We start from the raw sequence: 9887 nt of genomic DNA, 5'->3' as shown, positions 1-9887 counted from the left end.
AACCGTAGACAATAAGTGTAAAAAAAATGAATTAAAAACAAACACACACAAAAACAGGTTAACATTATCGCTTTCGAGTGGGTTAGTTGATAAGAAAATGGCCAGTTATTTCCGGAAATGATATCCTTGCATTTTCTGTTTGTTTTTGGCTTGTTTTCGGGAGGCGAGGGAGGCCGAGGCATGGAATAGCCATCACCCCATGAGAAAAAGGTTATGTTGAGCATGACATTACCCTCCTGAAGCGCCGCCATTGTTTGGCTGCGCATTTTGTGCCCAAACAATCCGCGTCTGTAAGATTAAGATCCGACTCAGAGCACAGCGCCATCACGCGATGTATGTACAAAATGAATAGGCAGTGCATTATCATTAGAAAATGTCAACATCAGTGGAAGTCAATAATTGGTTTTTTTTGGTCAAGAACTTAAGTACAGTGTGTCCGCAGAGATCAACAAACTGCGACAGACTGTCAAGCTGTTTGTGTGTACCAGATGTGCGTTCCCACATTAAGAAGCAAGAACCTTCTCTCAGATCAGACTGATCTCGTCAGGTCAGTACGAGACGACGACGAGCTACGTCCTAGTTTGAAAAGGTAGGTAGAAACAAACAACAGGGCCCTACAGGGGCACAGGGCCCTGTGATGTAGGCTACTCCATCGTCGGGTCTAGGATGTACACTGTACCTTGGAATAGATGGGGATTGCTTAGACCGATTTGGATAGCCACATTTTTTTGTGATTTTAATCTTGTGGAACTGATCAGCACCCCCCCCAAACCAAACCAAAGGCAATGGCCAACGCTGCCTTTATTGCACTGCTCCCATTTTTTGGACATTTCAAACTGTAACTTGTCAGAAAATGTGACTTCCTTACTGATAAACCAGTTGTGCAAATTTGAATCCACCATGTGTTATGTGACTCACAGTTTGCCCTTACACCTATGGTGTAATTTCCCATACAACTCCAAACCCTGCCCTCTTTCAAAACATCAACCCTACAGTTATCGAGCATGATGTCATAATCATCTACCAAGGTGAATTCAAAACTTAAAATGTAGTTGTCCCTTCTATTATAGGAACAAAGTCTCCAAAGATACAATCCCTGAACAAATATGCACATATTGCTAATTTTGCCAGTACACAGTAGTTTTGTTAAGCGCAAACTTAAACTTTGTGCAAATTGATTCTCTATCCTGAGTTGATTTGCCTTTGATTTGCAGGAGGGGTACAATAAATTGTACGATGAATTTGCACAAGGTTCAAGATTGGCTTAACGCTCAGTGCTAGTTTTACCGCCAACCATGCCAACAGCATGCATGCATCGTCCATGGTCATGACAGCTGCTCATGTATAAATGAGAGTTTTGAGACCACTCTCAATGAGAGATTGGATGAAAGACAAAATAGGCACTATGGGCAAGACTTGGCATAACTGTCCCCCCCTACCGAATACCGGTGCCCCAGTACCCCCCCTCCTCCCATTTGAAATCAATGCAGCTGTAGGCCGCTTCAGCTCTGTCTTTTGGTGCCCCCTTGAAAAAAATGTGTGTACCCCCGGGTGTCCCCTGGACACAATAATAGCCCTAGTTACACCACTGCCTATAGGGCCTATAATTTTAAAAAGCAAGGCCAAGAAAACCGACATGACTGACTACTGCCATGATTGCTGCAGATGGGGCGTGGATAGCCTCAGACTGGAGCCAGTCTGCTGGACTACGGTACCTCCGTATCCTTGAGGTCGTCAAGTAAACTGGTTCCAGTCTTGGCGTAGGGTGGGGATACTGGTTGGCCTAAACAACATTTGTCATGTGATGTCATGCAGAGTCCACACATCGTACCGGTAATTTGGTTCTTGGGTGACCAGTGACCCTTTAGTGGCCTATTACCAGAGGTGGGTAGTCGGATGGTTTCTGCATTGAGACCGCATTGTAGACCTGTAGGTACTAAGTGGTAAGACCCTCTTGGTTATCAATAATTGCTGCATTTTGTTGAGACAGAATAGTTTTGAGTGTGCATGGCATATCATCAACAAACAGTGATGAAATCTACTGTGTTGACTTTGAAGTTAATGTTTACTGGAAAAGGTCCTACATTTACATGTACATGTACTGTACCAAGTATGGTCAAGTGTCTTGACCATATTCAATTTGCGTTTTCAGTTTGTCATTGTTCAACATTTGTGACAAGTTTACAAGATGTACCATTCGTACATGTATGTTGACGAAGGCGACACACACACACAAAGTCCACAAAGTTTAAGAAAGCAGTTTTGCTAAAATGTTATCCGATTTGCAACTCTTTAGAAAACAGCAAAGGCAAACAACAACAGCAACCCCCCTACCCCCAAAAAAACACCCTCAATGACCCCGGTTCCGTATCATGCAGCATACAGGAACACTGGTGTGTACCGGTAGGTTAGCTGTGCCCCTAAAACAGTCCCTACAGTTTAATTAAGGGACAGAGTCCTTGCTTGTCTGACCCCCAGATTGGTTAACCCTGACTTGTATACGGGTAGGTCAAGATTACCGGCTGGTTGAGATGCATGTACAGTACGTAAATACAAACATGTACTAGAACATGTGAAGATTGTGTGGGTAAATACACATGTACACATTGCTGGCACTGACCTCTCACTTGAAATGTAAAGGTCACATCATATATGTTTACGTTTTCCTTTTATTTTCATATCAAAGGCCCAATAATATTTTTTAAGGGGGCGTGAACTTGTGTTTGGGGCCCAAAACGATTTAGAATTTTTTCATCTAACTTTTAGTGGCCATTCTTAGGAACTGAAGCTACATATTGGGAAGGGACATGAAAAGTTGTCCCTTTCTCTCTTTTTTTTTTCAATTTTTTTTTTTTTTAAATTCTGGGGAGGAGCAGGGAGACGTGGCTGCCATGGCCCCTGTCCCCTGGACTTTTCCTTGTGTATGTGTTGCACATCAAAGATGGATGACAAAGCAGTACCATAATTGTGACAAAGCTTTCACTTATTAACAAAAATCCTCGTCTGATTTGGCATTTACCGGTAGCTCTCAGAATTTGTTCAGGATGGAAAGATCTTTTCTGTGCAGTACAGCAATTCGTCAAAACTTTCAAAAACACACTGACATTTTCAGTGAGTACCTACCCCAGTAAGTATGTGTTACATCCATAAACTAGCATGCATCTGTCACCCAAAACTAGAAGAGCTTTCATCTTTTCAATGTTGCCTGTGACTCTTTTGCTTCACTGAAGCACTGGAAGCATGTCATGTCAAGCCAGTGGCAAATGGGGCAAGATTGTTGTTGACAGTTGTATCCACTTGACTGCCTATCTTCAACCGCATGACAAGTTAACCAAAAAGCAACCAAACAATACTTCTATTCAAACTTATCCCATGTGGTTAAAGTACTATAACTCCAACACATTTTGTTCCGACATTGCATATTGTACATATGTACATATATGTATGTGTAGGCTGAGCAAATGTGAGTAATGGAACTCCTTTGACTGACTAGTGACTACATGACGTACCATATGTACTGCATTTTACTTGTACCAAGTCGATGCAAACACCTGTACATGTACGTACATGTAGTTGTTTTATGCATACTTATACAAATACTGATTTTCAACTTGATGAATGAACAGGTAATGTTCTAATCATGTACAAATATTGTTGTTATTTCTAAAATTGTCTGTCTAAAATGTCAGCTTCAAGAATGATGATGTATAGGGCCTTCTTAGGCTAATAAATGACTTTGAATAACTAGACTTGCTGTTTAGACATTGTCATCATTGTGAATGGTCAAGGTAATACTATGGTATCTTTCAATAAACCACGAATCAAAGAAAAGCAAATAAAGCCAGGGACCTTGTTTATGTTTTTTTTGTGAACTAGTGCGGTCGATATTTTGAATACTAAATTGATCATGATGGATGGATAGTTGTTGTGTTCCAATTTTTTTTTCAAATTTCTGTATCTGCTTCAGTATTTCATATTTGTACCAAGCAAATTAATGAGTAATTTGGCATCAGTTGTCTGGCATAGCCATGGAGCAACTGGCAAACATCTATAAAGTACACAAACACAGTTTGTGGATGGACTGGTTACCTGTGCCAGATACATGCCTGTTGGTCATAGAGGTATGCAAGAATGCCCAGCCATTATACAATGAGAGCTGAAAGCTTGTACATGAACAGCAAAGTTCAAATCAAGTCAGTAGCAAGTGAGTTTGTGGTTTCACTGTACAGGTAAGAACTACATGTTTATATGAACATGTATACATGTACATGTTTATATGAACATGTATACATGTACATGTTTATATGAACATACATGTACATGTTTATATGAACATACATGTACATGTTTATATGAACATACATGTACATGTTTATATGAACATACATGTGCATGGAAACAATGATAAAAGGAATGCCTATGTGTACAGGTAAGTTGTTAAAGCTTGCATGTCTGACTTGTGGTGACTTGTGACTGACTTGTGACTCTCTTGTGGTGATTTGCGACTGACTTGTGGTGATTTGTGACTGAGTTGTGGTGACTTGTGACTGACCTGTGGTGACTTGTGACTGACTTGTGGTGATTTGTGACTGACTTGCCGACAAAGTACCGGTACCGGGTACCAGTGACAAGTACAATAGCATGAAGGGAAATGAGGGTGAATTTAAGAAATACAATGGAGCAAGAAGCCTCATAACCCCCCACCACCATTTGACATTGTAATTCCAATTGTTAGATTCCAATTTTAATAAGCCTCGCAGTGCCTCTGGAAGGGATATCATTTTTCCTGCAGGGTTGTTGCTATGGCTACCATAACTTACCGTACATGTATGTGATTCCCACTTAAGCATGGGTTATGTCGGGGAGAAACAATGCAATCTGTGTTTGGTATCCTTACATGTACATGGTACCTGCATGAGCAATCCAATCAGCTTGATGCGTACACAACAGAAAGCATTACAGTCAGCAATACCGTTTTAGAATCTGGTACAAAGTTACGCACAAAATGTACAGGTGCACCTGTACAGGTACATGTACATGCACAGTACTGTTACTGGCATTGGTACGTGCTGTAGTTTGTATACAAACTGTGCATACATACATGTACATGCTACAAGTGCACATGTTTGGTATTGTATTCCATCATGAGTTGGCTTACAAGTTGCATGTAATTGCCTGTAAAGAAAATTCATAAATAGAATAACTCTGGAGGGTACAGTAAATATGTACAAGATTGGCAATATTGCACTTGTACATGTAATTATGTAGCCAGTATATACAAATAGTGTATGTACGTGTACATCGTATAAGTTTTATCCAAATGTTGTACATGTAACAAGGATTACTGGTACACTGTACCGGTACATTGTCATAAGTGAAATTAATGAATATAGACCTTTAGTTTATTTTCCAGGAGTGTTGCTGTTACATCCACATCAATGAGCCCTGTAGCCTTAAGTTTACACATGCAGAACCGTCATGGCTCTGTCCCCACACTGTGCATTTCACAGTTTGCCAGGGTTTATTGAAGTCTGCATGTACATGTATACATCCAAACAATAGGCCCAGAAACAAAGACAGCAGCTGCATCTAGTCTGGCAATAAACACACACTGTGCAGCTGAGCCCCAGTGTGCAGATTCTGTAAGGTACATGTACAGTGTACATGTGCATACGTGCAGTAAGCATTGATTCTTTGTTGTTAGATGAAGAAGATGCAGAATTGTGCAGGTAGGCCGGGCTGAAGTTACAGTTTGCTTTTGTAGCTGGGATTTACATGTAAGCCTGTGAGCTGAGGAGATGAACATTAAACTTCATTGGGTCTGCTGGACAGGACTGGACATTTCACCTACAGGTACATGTGTACCTGTCGTGTGGGTCAGTTGATACACGGTAAGGTAACCAATACAGGTATCTGTAATATTGCCGAAGCACAGTCATCACAATACATGTACTGTACATGTACATGCATTTGTATCTGCTCAGGTGCCTGGACAACGTACACGAATGTGGCCTGAATACACATGTACATTTGTAATTACATGTACATGTACATTTGTGTAGGACAAGCTGAGACAGTTCACACCACATTGGATTTCTGATCCTCCAACTGGACTTTTAGCCTGTTTTAGCTGACTGGGACTACCATAGAAGTTGCTGGTACAGCAAGAAATACATACTGTACATGTAGGCTCCATGGTTGGGGCTTTTACATGGCCTGCAACCAGTGTACACTGTAGGCATCACAGCCAGTTAGCTCAGATTGTCATCATGCCTATCCATGATGTTATCTACATGGATGTGAATGTTTATACCGCATACAATGATCCTAGGGATGTGCACACATGGTACCCTACATGTACAGTAGGGGTACATGAAGGAGGTTTACTTAGAACTGCACGATTTGGAGTATTCTGTTGCTTCCAAACTTTCACGCATTACGAGTACATCTAGATTATTCAGAGTTTGGTCGTGTTGTGATCAGATCTCCGTCTAGAGTCAGCTACTGGTACGTACAACAGCATGATCAAGGCTCTGATTTCTGCCCCTCCATTATGGACTGGATGGCAAGGAAGGTCCAGACAAGCTTCACTCTAGTAGTGGCAACACTAACCAGTGTATACCTTGCTAGCTGGCTAGTGTTGGGACCAACCATTTCAAATGGACCATAATGGTAGTGTGTACATTGGCGTGGTCCCAGTACACGCATGTACAATGTATGCATTATGTACCAAAGAAGAATTTCATACAAAGCACTGCACGTGCTACTGCTTTGTGCATCGCACAAAGTTGAAGTGAAGCTGTCCAAATTGTTGGCTATAGCTTGAAATTACACGTAGATGTACATTTACCAGTATGAAATGTGTGTAAGCTGCCACATGTATATGTACTGTACCTTACCCGTGGAGCCATATCCCATTGACTTGCATACCAAGTAAGTTGAACATGATGAGACCAGGCAGAATTTACAGAATAAATGTAGGAAATGTTACATTTACAATTACATAGAAATTCTCGGGAATCAAAAATAAAATTAGGAATAAGAAAGAAGTATCAATATCCAAGAAACAGACACAGAGTTTAAACCAAACAGAAACAAACAGTACCTTGTGTGTGTAAAACATCTAGTACTGAAAAGATCAACAAAGTTTAATTTGAAACGAAAATGAAGCATTAGACAAAAAAATGAATGATAAAACAATTCAATACACATTTCATCCATCCAAACCAGAAATTAAAAAAATTAAAATGTGAAGTATAAAAAGGGGAGACAAGGGCTGAAAGAAAAGAACGAGGCTAGACAAAAACAAAACAAACCAACTCAGGTCTCAAAAAGAACAAACAAAATACACAGAGAAATAGAACTCAAAACCAAATCAACGCCAATCAATTTAGTCGTTAAGACAGGTTTGTGTATGCGCATGTACTCATTAGCGAATCTGTTCGCCGTGGATATTTACATTTGGATCACACACAGACAAGAAAAATTGATTGGAAATATTTGCAGGCATTCGATGCAAGGTTTTTGAAAGGAACGTGTTCATGGCCTATATGCTTTTGTCCTTTTTTTAAATTACATGTACGTGTAGTCGGAAAACAATCCATGCATGACATGTTGACTTCTAAGTTCTATTGTATAGATTTGTGTACATTTGTACATGTACATTTAATGTGTACACATGCATAAATACATTTCATTGGGTTTCCACTTGTTTTGCAAGTTGTCATAGCCCATGAGTGTGGTACAGTACTTACATGTACCTACAATGGAATACTCATACATGTGTTTTCCTTCCTCCATGATACATGTTACATGTGAAATATACACAGCCTTAGTGATGTGCCAGAAAGTTAACATGTACACTGAGTGAACCATACAGGTGTACATTACGGTACGGGTACATGTACCTGTACATTGTGCAGTACATGTACGCAACATATACATGTACATACATGTGTGATGGCGTGTGCTGAAGATAAGGTACCATGTGTACATTTGTGTGCATTGTGTTTCCTCTTGACTACCTGTTATTATCGAAAGATGTAAGTTCTAAACATTTTTTCAGGCAGGCTTGTACAGTACATGAACAATATTGACCTGACTGTGCACATTTAGCTGTTTGAACATCTGTCCAAATCCTGAGCCCCAATCTCCCGTCTGCAACTACAGGTACATGTATTTTGTGGAGGTGTAAGTTTACTGTTATAATAAACAGCAGTGCTTTTATCACTTGCTTGTAAACAAGTTTGTACATGGACATAGGGGTATGTAGAAAGTTGGGAGAATCCAGCCAGGTTTCACTGGACATTTCTGATGGATACATGTACCTATACTTTAACATGTTTCAAGGCAGAAAACACTGTGTTTGGCTTTTTTAGCAATTGTCGTGGAATAGTGCCTTTGTTCATTTATCACTATACCAACATGTACATCATACTGCCATTGGTGGGGGCCACTGAAATGATCAGTAATAGTGTTACTATGGTTACCAGATTCATCTTTGAGTAGATCATAAAGTATATCTGCTGGTTGATGAAATGGACTTCAAAATTGTTGAATTACGTGTGAGATTAGAGTTTAATTACTATTTGATACAGAAAATTGCTTATGCAACCAGTTGGTTTGAGTCTGATAAAGTGCATGTATACTGTACCATGTGTGTTTACTTGGTACAAGGTTCGTAAATTACATGTATGTGTATGTGTAATACATTGTACAACTTGCTAGTGTTGATTGCATTTCCCTAAGCGAAAGGTAATATTGATTGAAAAATACTTATTGACAGACTTAAAACATATATCCATTTTATGTGGATATATTGTTTTTGTTGACATACATATCTTTGGTGTGTCTCTTAGCGTGACAAATTGAAGCTGTTTAAGATGTGTTCCCTCAAACACCCAACACAAGACAGTTTGATACAAGTATTTTGTGATTTATAAATTCCTTCAAAGACATTGATCGATGAATATTCCACTGAGGTGATATTCTCCCTAAAGAAATGCTTCTTACTGTATCAATCACATATCCAGGCACAATCAGAGGCAACGTACTTGTTTTTAACATAATTTATGTACACATACGATAATGTACTAATTGAATACACTGACTCAGTGAATTGTTTTGGTTCAAAGAGTAGTGTTCACCATATGGCTTTTACATTTTAACATGTTATGAAATTCTCCTTCAAGTGGCCCCAGACATCGACAGTTTTGTAACAGTTCTTGAACCCTTGCCAAGTTGTTATCCTAACTCACTTTTTCGCTGGAAATCACCATACTAGTAGATTTTGGGGGGAGGGATTGAAATGATTTGGGGGAGTGTGGCAACTGGAGAAATGCCTGGTCCCTTTTTGGCAGCACTTTAATGAAAAAGTTGGAGCTGTGTGTAGAGAGTGAATTGAGGTACATGTATAGAAGTGTCAGATGTCACCTTTTAGAGGTACATGTACATGTAAGGTAGTGTTTTATTTACATGTACATGTACAGTGTACATTGCAGTGAGGTCAGATGAGCTCAACTGAGTTGTCATGTTCATTAAGGACAGGAACTCATGTTTACTTTGATAAACATTAATTGAAACTGCAACTGATCTTTTAAATGCTTAGCCAACACTTTACAAAGGCTACTACTGTATATACCTTGGTGATTACATATGCACATTGTTGATGAAATATACATGTACAGTACATGTCCAGTATAAATGCATGGAATCAAATCATAATAGTTAACAGAGATAAGATTCATCACAGCTACATGTACATGTAGCCAACAATGAACATTCAAAGACTTGTGACTTGAAACCCCTGAGGCTGAATCCAAGTTTGATTCTCAAAGAGATACACTGTACCTTAGGTCTTCTGGAACAACAGAGCTGTCAATCACTCC

General features: G+C 39.6%; 1 protein-coding gene across 3 annotated transcripts in view; it reads left to right on the top strand.

Moving 5' to 3' along the window:
• Window positions 1-363: 363 nt before the first annotated feature.
• The window catches only part of LOC110985068 (uncharacterized), a 41189-nt gene continuing 31665 nt past the window's right edge, over window positions 364-9887 (top strand). Inside the window, exon 1 of one of the 3 annotated variants that reach the window (XM_087132957.1) lies at window positions 364-589. The gene's annotated coding sequence lies outside the window, so the exon portion shown is untranslated. Of the gene's footprint in view, window positions 590-5328; window positions 5892-9887 lie in introns of those variants that run through there. The other 2 variants (XM_087132959.1, XM_087132958.1) reach the window with 2 other exon arrangements.

The sequence above is a fragment of the Acanthaster planci genome, linkage group LG02, assembly GCF_054643075.1.
Source record: "Acanthaster planci isolate LZ-2023a linkage group LG02, COTS_SCS, whole genome shotgun sequence".
Classification (NCBI taxonomy): Eukaryota; Metazoa; Echinodermata; class Asteroidea; order Valvatida; family Acanthasteridae; genus Acanthaster; species Acanthaster planci.
Note: the sequence above shows the minus strand (reverse complement) of the source record. Positions and strands in the feature narration are given on the sequence as shown.